This window comes from Dama dama, chromosome X (genome assembly GCF_033118175.1).
Source record: "Dama dama isolate Ldn47 chromosome X, ASM3311817v1, whole genome shotgun sequence".
Classification (NCBI taxonomy): Eukaryota; Metazoa; Chordata; class Mammalia; order Artiodactyla; family Cervidae; genus Dama; species Dama dama.
The window spans coordinates 48,030,456-48,040,219 of NC_083714.1; positions in this window are offsets into that span (position 1 = coordinate 48,030,456).

Consider the following 9,764-nt stretch of genomic DNA (forward strand, 5'->3'; position numbering starts at 1 on the left):
GGCCTCCTTCTTCATCAGGCACATGGACTTGCAATTTTGGTAACAACAATACTGTCTAAGGGTTGACTTTGCCTCTAATAAACAACAGCAGAGACTGGCCAAGTGGTCACAGTCATCCATAACATACCCACTGACTTGACCTGGCTAAACTTTAGCCAAGCTTCTCTCCTCTGAACTTCAGCTTTCCCCCAAGTTTGAGCAAGCACTAAGAGTCAGACATTTCTGTCTCCCTTAACAGCTCATTCTGAGAATCAGCTCACCACAGAAAGAAACACTTCCTGTTAAACTGCTCCATTATGCTGTCTGTTCATCCGTCCTACCTCTTGCCCCATCTCTCTCTCTCTCTCTCTCTCACACACACACTCACACACACAGTTGCTGCTCACCCTGCTTATCCTTCCATGTTAAAGAAATATATTTTTCTGTTCCATTTTGAGACATATAAAGAACTTGTGTTCAAAACATTCTCCCTATTACAATCAGTACATTTCAGTTGCTCAGTTGTGTCTAACTCTGTGCAACCCCATGGACTGCAGCACGCCAGGCTTCCCTGTCCATCACCAACTCCCAGAGTGTGCTGAAACTCAAGTCCATTGAATCAGAGATGCCATCCAACCATCTCATCCTCTGTCGTCCCCTTCTCCTCTGGCCTTCATTCCTTCCCAGCATCAGGATCTTTTCCAATGAGTAAGTTCTTTGCATCAGGTGGACAAAGTACTGGAGTTTCAGCTTCAGTATCAGTCCTTCCAGTGAATAATCAGGACTGATTTCCTTTAGGGTTGACTGGTTTGATTTCCTCAAAGACCAAGGGACTCTCAAGATTCTTCTCTACCACCACAGTTCAAAAGCATCCATTCTTCAGTCCTCAGCTTTCTTTATGGTCTAACTATCACATACATATATGACTACTGAAAAAAACCTTAGCTTTGACATATGGACCTTTGTTGGCAAAGTGATGTCTCTGCTTTTTGATATACTCTCTGGGTCGGTCACATCTTTTCTTCCAAGAAGCAAGCAACTTTTAATTTCATGGCTGTGATTTTGGAGCCACGAAAATAAAGTCTGTCACTGTTTCCATTGTTTCCCCCTCTATTTGCCATAACGCCACTGGAACGGATGCCATGACCTTGGTTTTTCGAATGTTGAGTAAGTTAGCTTTTTCACTATCCTCTTTCACCCTCATCAAGATGGTCTTTAGTTTCTTTATGCTTTCTGCCTTAAGCATGGTGTTGTCTGCATATTTGAATTTATTAGTATTTCTCCCAGCAATCTGCATTCCATCTTGTGCTTCATCTAATCTGACATTTTGCATGATGTATTCTGAATATTAGTTAAATAAGCAAGGTTATAATGTACAGCCTTGATGTACTCCTTTTCCAGTTGGGAACTAATCCATTGTTCCGTGTCCAGTTCTAACTGTTGCTTCTTGACCTGCATACAGATTTCTCAAAAGTCAGGTAAGTTGGTCTGGTATACCCATCTTTTAAGAATTGTCCACAATTTGATGTGATCCACCCAGTCAAATACTGTAGCATAGTCAGCAAAACAGAAGTAGATGTTTTTCTGGATTTCTCTTGCTTTTTGTATGAACCAACTGATGTTGGCAATTGGATATCTTGTTCCTCTGCCTTTTCTCAATGCAACTTGAATATCTGAATGTTCTTGTTCTACATATTGTTGAAGCTTATCTTGGAGAATTTTCAGCATTACTTTGGTTGTCATCACCATTGTCATTTCAAATCAAGTTCCTTCTCACATTAGTCTTGATTTGTTTTATTAAATTGCAAAAATGGACATAAATTCTTTGGTGTATTGTTTATTTCCCCCTTAAAAGGTATTAATTAAGACCCAGTATGGAACAACAGACTGGCTCCAAATTGGGAAAGAGAATGTCAAAGCTGTTTATTGTCACCCTACTTGTTTAACTTATATGCAGAGTATATCATGCAAAATGCTGGACTGGATGGAGCATAAGCTGGAATCAAGATTGCTGGGATAAATATCAATAATCTCAGATATGCAGATGACACCACCCTTACAGTAGAAAGTAAAGAAGAACTAAAGAGTCTGTTGATGAAAGTGAAAGAGGAGAGTGAAAAAGTTGGCTTAAAACTTAACATTCAGAAAACTAAGATCATGGCATTTGGTCCCATAACTTAATGGAAAATAGATAGGGAAACAATGGAAATAGTGACTTTATTTATTTATTTATTTGTTTTTGGTCTCCAAAACTACTTTATATGGTGACTGCAGCCATGAAATTAAAAGACCCTTGCTCCTTGGAAGAAAATTTATGACCAACCTAGACAGCATATTAAAAAGAGACATCACTTTGCCAACAAAGGTCCATCTAGTCAAAGCTATGGTTTTTCCAGTAGTCATGTATGGATGTGAGAGTTGTACTATAAAGGAAACTGAGCACTGAAGAATTGTTGCTTTTGAACTGTGCTGTTGGAGAAGACTCTTGAGAGTCCCTTGGACTGCAAGGAGATCCAACCAGTCCATCCTAAAGGAGATCAGTCCTGAGTGTTCATTGAAAGGACAGATGTTGAAGGTGAATCTCCAACACTTTGGCCACGTGATGGGAAGAGCTGACTGATTGGAAAAGACCCTGATGCTGGGAAAGACTGAAGGTGGTAAGAGAAGGGGATGACCGAGGATGAGATGGTTGGATGATATCACCAACTCACTGGACATGAGTTTGAGTAAGCTCTGGGAGATGGTGATGGACAGAGAGGCCTGGCGTGCTGTAGTCCATGGGGTCACAAAGAGTCAGACACGACTGAGTGACTGAACTGAACGGACTGAACCCTCTGCAGTGTTTCAGGTAGTGTTCTGGGTGCAAGACACACATTGGTAACCAATACCCAGGACCCTTCTCTAATGGGGCTTACATTCTAGTCAGGAAAGATGGAAGGTAGATAGATCACCAGGTGAAAAGTTGTGCAAGTGTTTCCCAGACAGTGGGAGAGAAACTGCAAAGGCACTGAGACCCAACAAACCTGGTTATATACACATTGAATATGACTGGAATCTAAGGTATGATGGGGAAATTGTGAAGAAACATGGCCTTGGAGGAAGAGAGAAGGACTTGAAAGGACACCTGGGCATATGTTAATTTAATGTTTGGGTTACTCTGCTTTGAAAGAGCATCATTTGTTTTCTAATTGTAAATATGTACTCGAGGCAAAGCACTATGGAATTTCAAAAAGTATTACAAATGAAATTAGAGGACACCAATAAGTGTGTCAATAGAAATATATACTGTTAATATTTTGTCTTTCTTGTTCTACCTAAATGTTTATAATATATGTTATATAATGCTAGATATATACATATAACACACCTATTTTTGGATGAGCATATGTACATCAGTGAATTTTTTTAATTTATACAAATTGAATCAAACTATATGCTATATTGTAGCCTTCCTTTTCTATACAATATGCTGGGAGAATTTTTCCACCTCAACAAACATGTAGCTGCCAGTATTTCTGAGGATTACTGTAGTGTTCAAATGCTTGTTTGCCCCATACTCCATGCAAGTGCTATGAAGATATGAACCATGTGTATTTGTTCACTGGTTGCTTCCATATCTTTTTATTGTAAACAAGGCTGTAAGAAACATTGGGGTTCATGTATCTTTACAAATTAGTGTTCATTTTCTTCTGATATACAGCTAGTAGTGGAATAGCTGCATCACATGGTAGTTCTGTATTTAGTTTTTTTTTTTTTTTTAAGAAACTTCCATGTTCTTTTCCAAGGTGAGTGCACAAATTTACATTTCCACCAATAATGTACAAGGACTTCCTTTTCTCCACATCCTTGCCACCATATGTTATTTTCAGAATTTTTGACTAGATGATAGCCATTCTGACAGCTGTGAGGGGATATCTCCTAGTGATTTTTATTTCTATTTCTCTAATTATTAGTGATGTTCAGCATTTTTCCATGTGCCTATTAACTCACACTGTAAGTATTCTTTCTGATCTGGTTCTTTAAGTTAACTTGAAAAACTTTCAAGTTCTTACAATCATCAGTAGCATGTCCCTTTTTCTTGTTGAATAGTATTCCATCGGATGGATGCACCATTTGTATATTGGCTTACCAGTTGAAAAGCATCTGAGTTATTGCCAGTTTGGGGCTATTATTAATAGAGCCACAATAAACATTGGCATGAAGGGTTTTATGTGAACAGACGTTCATGTTTTACGTGGGAGTTATTTAGGAATGGGATTACACAGTTTTCCAGTGTGCAGATAATTATGAGTAATGAAAAACATTTCCCAAAGTGTCTTTATCATTTTGCATTCTTATGAGTCATTGAGGAGAGTTTAAGTTTCTCTCTTTTCCTGATAGTAGTTTATGTTCTCAGTTATTTTATTTCTTTTATCCAAAATACAATTTGCATACTTAATATGCCTTCAGTACTAATTACTAATTATTTTAATTAATTTTGTGTGTTTATGAGTCATCTGTATACCTTATGTCATATCTTATGTCAACCAATTGCATTTCAAACATTTTCCCGCATTTTAATTGGTTTCTTTGTTCTCTTATTAGTGAGTTTGAGAGTTCTTATATGGTATTGTTATAATATATTTTATATGTATATTTATATATATATAGGTATATCTATGTAAAGTATACATGTATTTGCATAACCACATAAAGATAGAGAACCATTCCGTCACCATAAAGGAATTCCCTAATGACAAAGTCTTGGAACGGCATTCTTTTTCCATAATCCCTTACAAGTAATGATTTCTTTTCCATGACTCTAATTTTGTCATTTTGAGAATAATATATACATGGAGTCATAAAGTATATGTCTTTTTGAGACTGGCCTCTGTTCTACTTTGGCATGAACTTGAGATTTATCCGCGCTGTCATGTGGATTACTATTTTTTTTCCATTTTATTGATGAGTAGTGTTACTGGTATGGTTAGCTGTGTTACTGGTATGGTGTTATGGTTATGTAACTATGGTTAAACCAAACTTTAACTGTTCATTCATTGAAGGACATCTAGCCTGTCTACATTTTTAGCTATTACAAACAAAGTTTCAATCAAAATTCATGTAAAAGGTTTTATGTTCATTTCTCTAGAATAAATATGCAGGAGTATTACGGTAATCCAATCCTATGCTCCAACCAGTAACGCTGAAGAAGCTGAAGTTGAACGGTCCTATGAAGACCTACAAGACCTTTTAGAACTAACACCCACAAAAGATGTCTTTTTCATCATAGGGGACTGGAATGCAAAAGTAGGAAGTCAAGAAACACCTGGAGTAACAGGCAAATTTGACCTTGGAGTATGGATTGAAGCAGGGCAAAGGCTAATAGAGTTTTGCCAAGAGAACGCACTGGTCATAGCAAACACCCTCTTCCAACAACACAAGAGAAGACTCTATACATGGACATCACCAGATGGCCAACACCGAAATCAGATTGATTATTATCTTTGCAGCCAAAAATGGAGAAGCTCTATACAGTCAGCAAAAATAAGACCTGGAGCTGACTGTGGCTCAGATCATGAACCCCTTATTGCCAAATTCAGACTTAAACTGAAGAGAGTAGGGATAATCACTAGACCATTCAGGTATGACCTAAATCAAATCCCTTATTACTATACAGTGGAAGTGAGAAATATATTTAAGGGACTAGATCTGACAGACAGGGAGCCTAATGAACTATGGACAGAGGTTTGTGACATTGTACAGGAGACGGATCAAGATCATCCCCATGGAAAAGAAATGCAAAAAGGCAAAATGGTTGTCTGAGGAGACCTTACAAATAGCTGTGAAAAGAAGAGAAGCAAAAAGCAAAGGAGAAAAGGAAAGATATTCCCATTTGAATGCCGAGTTCCAAAGAATAGCCAGGAGAGATAAGAAAGCCTTCATCGGCGATCAATGCAAAGAAATAGAGGAAAACAACAGAATGAGAAAGACTAGAGATCTCCTCAAGAAAATTAGAGATACCAAGGGAACATTTCATGCAAAAATGGGCTCAATAAAGGACAGAAATGGTATGGACCTAACAGAAGCAGAAGATATTAAGAAGAGGTGGCAAGAATACAGAGAAGAACTGTACAAAAAAGATCTTCATGACCCAGATAATCACAATGGTGTGATCACTCACCTAGAGCTAGACATCCTGGAATGTGAAGTCAAGTGGGCCTTAGAAAGCATCACTATGAGCAAAGCTAGTGGAGGTGATGAAATTCCAGTTGAGCTATTTCAAATCCTGAAAGACGATGCTGTGAAAGTGCTGAACTCAATATGCCAGCAAATTTGGAAAACTCAGCAGTGGCCACAGGACTGGAAAATGTCAGTTTTCATTCCAATCCCTAAGAAAGGCAATCCCAAAGAATGCTCAAACTACCACACAATTGCACTCATCTCATACGCTAGTAAAGTAATGCTCAAAATTCTCCAAGCCAGGCATCAGCAATACGTGAACCAAGAACTTCCAGATGTTCAAGCTGGTTTTAGAAATGGCAGAGGAACCAGAGATCAAATTGCCAATATCCGCTGGATCATCGAAAAACCAAGAGAGTTCCAGAAAAACATCTAGTTCTGCTTTATTGACTATTCCAAAGCCTTCGACTGTGTGGATCACAATAAACTGTGGAAAATTCTGAAGGAAATGGGAATACCAGACCACCTGACCTGCATCTTGAGAAACCTGTATGCATGTCAGGAAGCAACAGTTAGAACTGGACTGGACGTGGAACAACAGACTGGTTCCAAATAGGAAAAGGAGTACATCAAGGCTTTATATTGTCATCCTGCTTATTTAACTTATTTGCAGGGTACATCATGAGAAATGCTGTGCTGGAAGAAGCACAAGCTGGAATAAAGATTGCCAGGAGAAATATCAATAACCTCAGATATGCAGATGACACCACCATTATGGCAGAAAGTAAAGAGGAACTAAAAAGCCTCTTAATGAAAGTGAAAGAGGAGAGTGAAAAAGTTGGCTTAAAGCTCAACATTCAGAAAACTAAGATCATGGCATCTGGTCCCATCACCTCATGGGAAATAGATGGGGAGACAGTGGAAACAGTGTCTGACTTATTTTTTGGGGCTCAAAAATCACTGCAGATGGTGACTGCAGCCATGAAATTAAAAGATGCTTGCTCCTTGGAAGGAAAGTTATGACCAACCTAGATAGCATTTTAAAAAGCAGAGACATTTCTTTGCCAACAAAGGTCCTTCTGGTCAAAGCTATGGTTTTTCTAGTGGTCATGTATGGATGTGAGAGTTGGACTGTGAAGAAAGCTGAGCACCGAAGAATTGATGCTTTTGCACTGTGGTGTTGGAGAAGACTCTTGAGAGTCCCTTGGACTGCAAGGAGATCCAACCAGTCCATCCTGAAGGAGATCAGTCTTGGGTGTTCATTGGAAGGACTGATGCTGAAGCTGAAACTCCAAAAATTTGGCCACCTCATGCGAAGAGTTGACTCATTGGAAAAGACCCTGATGCTGGGAGGGATTGGGGGCAGGAGGAGAAGGGGAGGACAGAGGATGAGATGGCTGGATGGCATCACCACCTCGATGGGCATGTGTTTGAGTAAACTCCGTGAGTTTGTGATGGACAGGGAGGTCTGGCATGCTGCGGTTCATGGGGTCACAAAGAGTCGGACACGACTGAGCAACTGAACTGACTGACAACTTCTCGGTCAAATTATACTTGCATGTTCATAGCATATTGTATAATAAAGTGTCAAACTGTTTTCCAGGATAGCTGTACCATTGTATACTCTCACAAAAAATGCATGAATGTTCCAATTTCTCTGCATCCTTGCCAGCTTATTGTGTGATCAGTTTTTAAAACTGTGTAACCACTTTGATAGATATAGAGCGGTTAGAACTCCTTATAGTTTTAAGTTGCATTTACATCATAGCTAATATGGTTAACATATTTTCCTGTGCTTATTTGCCATTGTTGTACCTTCTCTGGCCAAGTTTTTGTTCAAGTCTTTCAATTATCTTGATCATTTTCGAATGAGTGTCTGTTTTCACTTGATGACTTTATAGAGTTTTACATAAGTGTCTTTCCTTCCCAATTAGATTTCATGCAACTCTATTTATTGGAGTTTTGCACATGTAAAATTATTAATATTTTATGTTTAGACATTAAATGAATTCAGCCTAAATTTGAGAATTGTTAGTTTTTGTATGGCTTTCTTCTAGAAATATATGATATTTTTACATTTTCTATGTACATTTGGTTTTTGATATATATGCCAATATATAAATTTATAACTATCTCTGTGTAAGTCATAATAGTGTACATAGGCTACATTCTATATATATAGGATATATATATAGAAAATATTCTACTTGTTTTGCTCTTTGAGAAGGACCCTATCTCTGAAAAATAATTATAATAAAGGAAATGCAGGGAAGTCGACTATTGATTTACAGAATAGACAGGGTTTCTAGGTAAGACAGCCAATCAAAAGTCTGTCGAGTACTGGTATGGTTGTACAGCTGAATGTAACCATTTTATAAACCTAAAGCTATTTTTTTTTTTTACTAATTTTAGCTATGGAGCTTCTATAAATAAAGCATTATCACATACTAAATTCCTACATTAAGAGATTTGGAACAATGTTCAATCAGAGAATCATGGAATATATTGGTGATATTGGTGTAATTGCAGGTTGGAGCAGACATTCATCAATACTATATAGGACTGCAATGCTTAAAAGGTTGGGGATGAGATTATAGAAAGGATCAATATCATACTTAGTATTGATCTACATAGAAAAATAAATTATGCATCAGTGGTTGTATCAGTATAACACAAAATAGACTGAATTCTGCAGAAAAAAATATTGATGTCTACATTATATATCACAAACTACAAATCTGTCTTCCATTTTAGTCATACTAGATAGATCTTCAGAAATGAATAGCCCTTTAATGTCAAATGGAACTGAGGACCAGTAAGAAGGGAAAACATTTCATCATTTCACTTGCTCCATCATGACTGAGGACAAATTCTGAAAGTTCTATATAGATCACAGAACGAGAACAAATAATTTCATAATTTGTATGAAAATGCAAAAAACCTTGGATAGCCAAAGGAATTTTGTGAAAGAAGAATGGAACTGCAGGAACCAACCTGCCTGACTTCAGGCTATACTACAAAGCTACAGTCATCAAGACAGTATAGTACTGGCACAAGGACAGAACTATAGATCGATGGAACAAAATAAAAAGCCCAGAGATAAATCCAGGCACCTATGGACACCTTCTCTTTGACAAAGGAGGCAAGAATATACAATGGAGAAAGGACAATCTCTTTAACAAGTGGTGCTGGGAAAATTGGTCAACTACTTGTAAAAGAATGAAACTAGAGCACTTTCTAACCCCATACACAAGAATAAACTCAAAATGGATTAAAGATCTAAATGTAAGACCAGAAACTATAAAACTCTTAGAGGAAAATATAGGCAAAACACACTCTGACATAAATCACAGCAGGATCCTCTATGACCCACGTCCCAGAGGAATGGAAATAAAAGCAAAAATAAATGAATAGGACCTAATTAAACTTAAAACCTTTTGCACAACAAAGGAAAGTATAAGCAAGGTGAAAAGACAGCCTTCAGAATGGGAGAAAATAATAGCAAACGAAGCAACGGACAAATAATTAATCTCAAAAATATACAAGCAGCTCCTGCAGCTCAATTCCAGAAAAATAAACAACCAATTCAAATAACGGGCCAAAGAACTAAACAGACATTTCTCCAA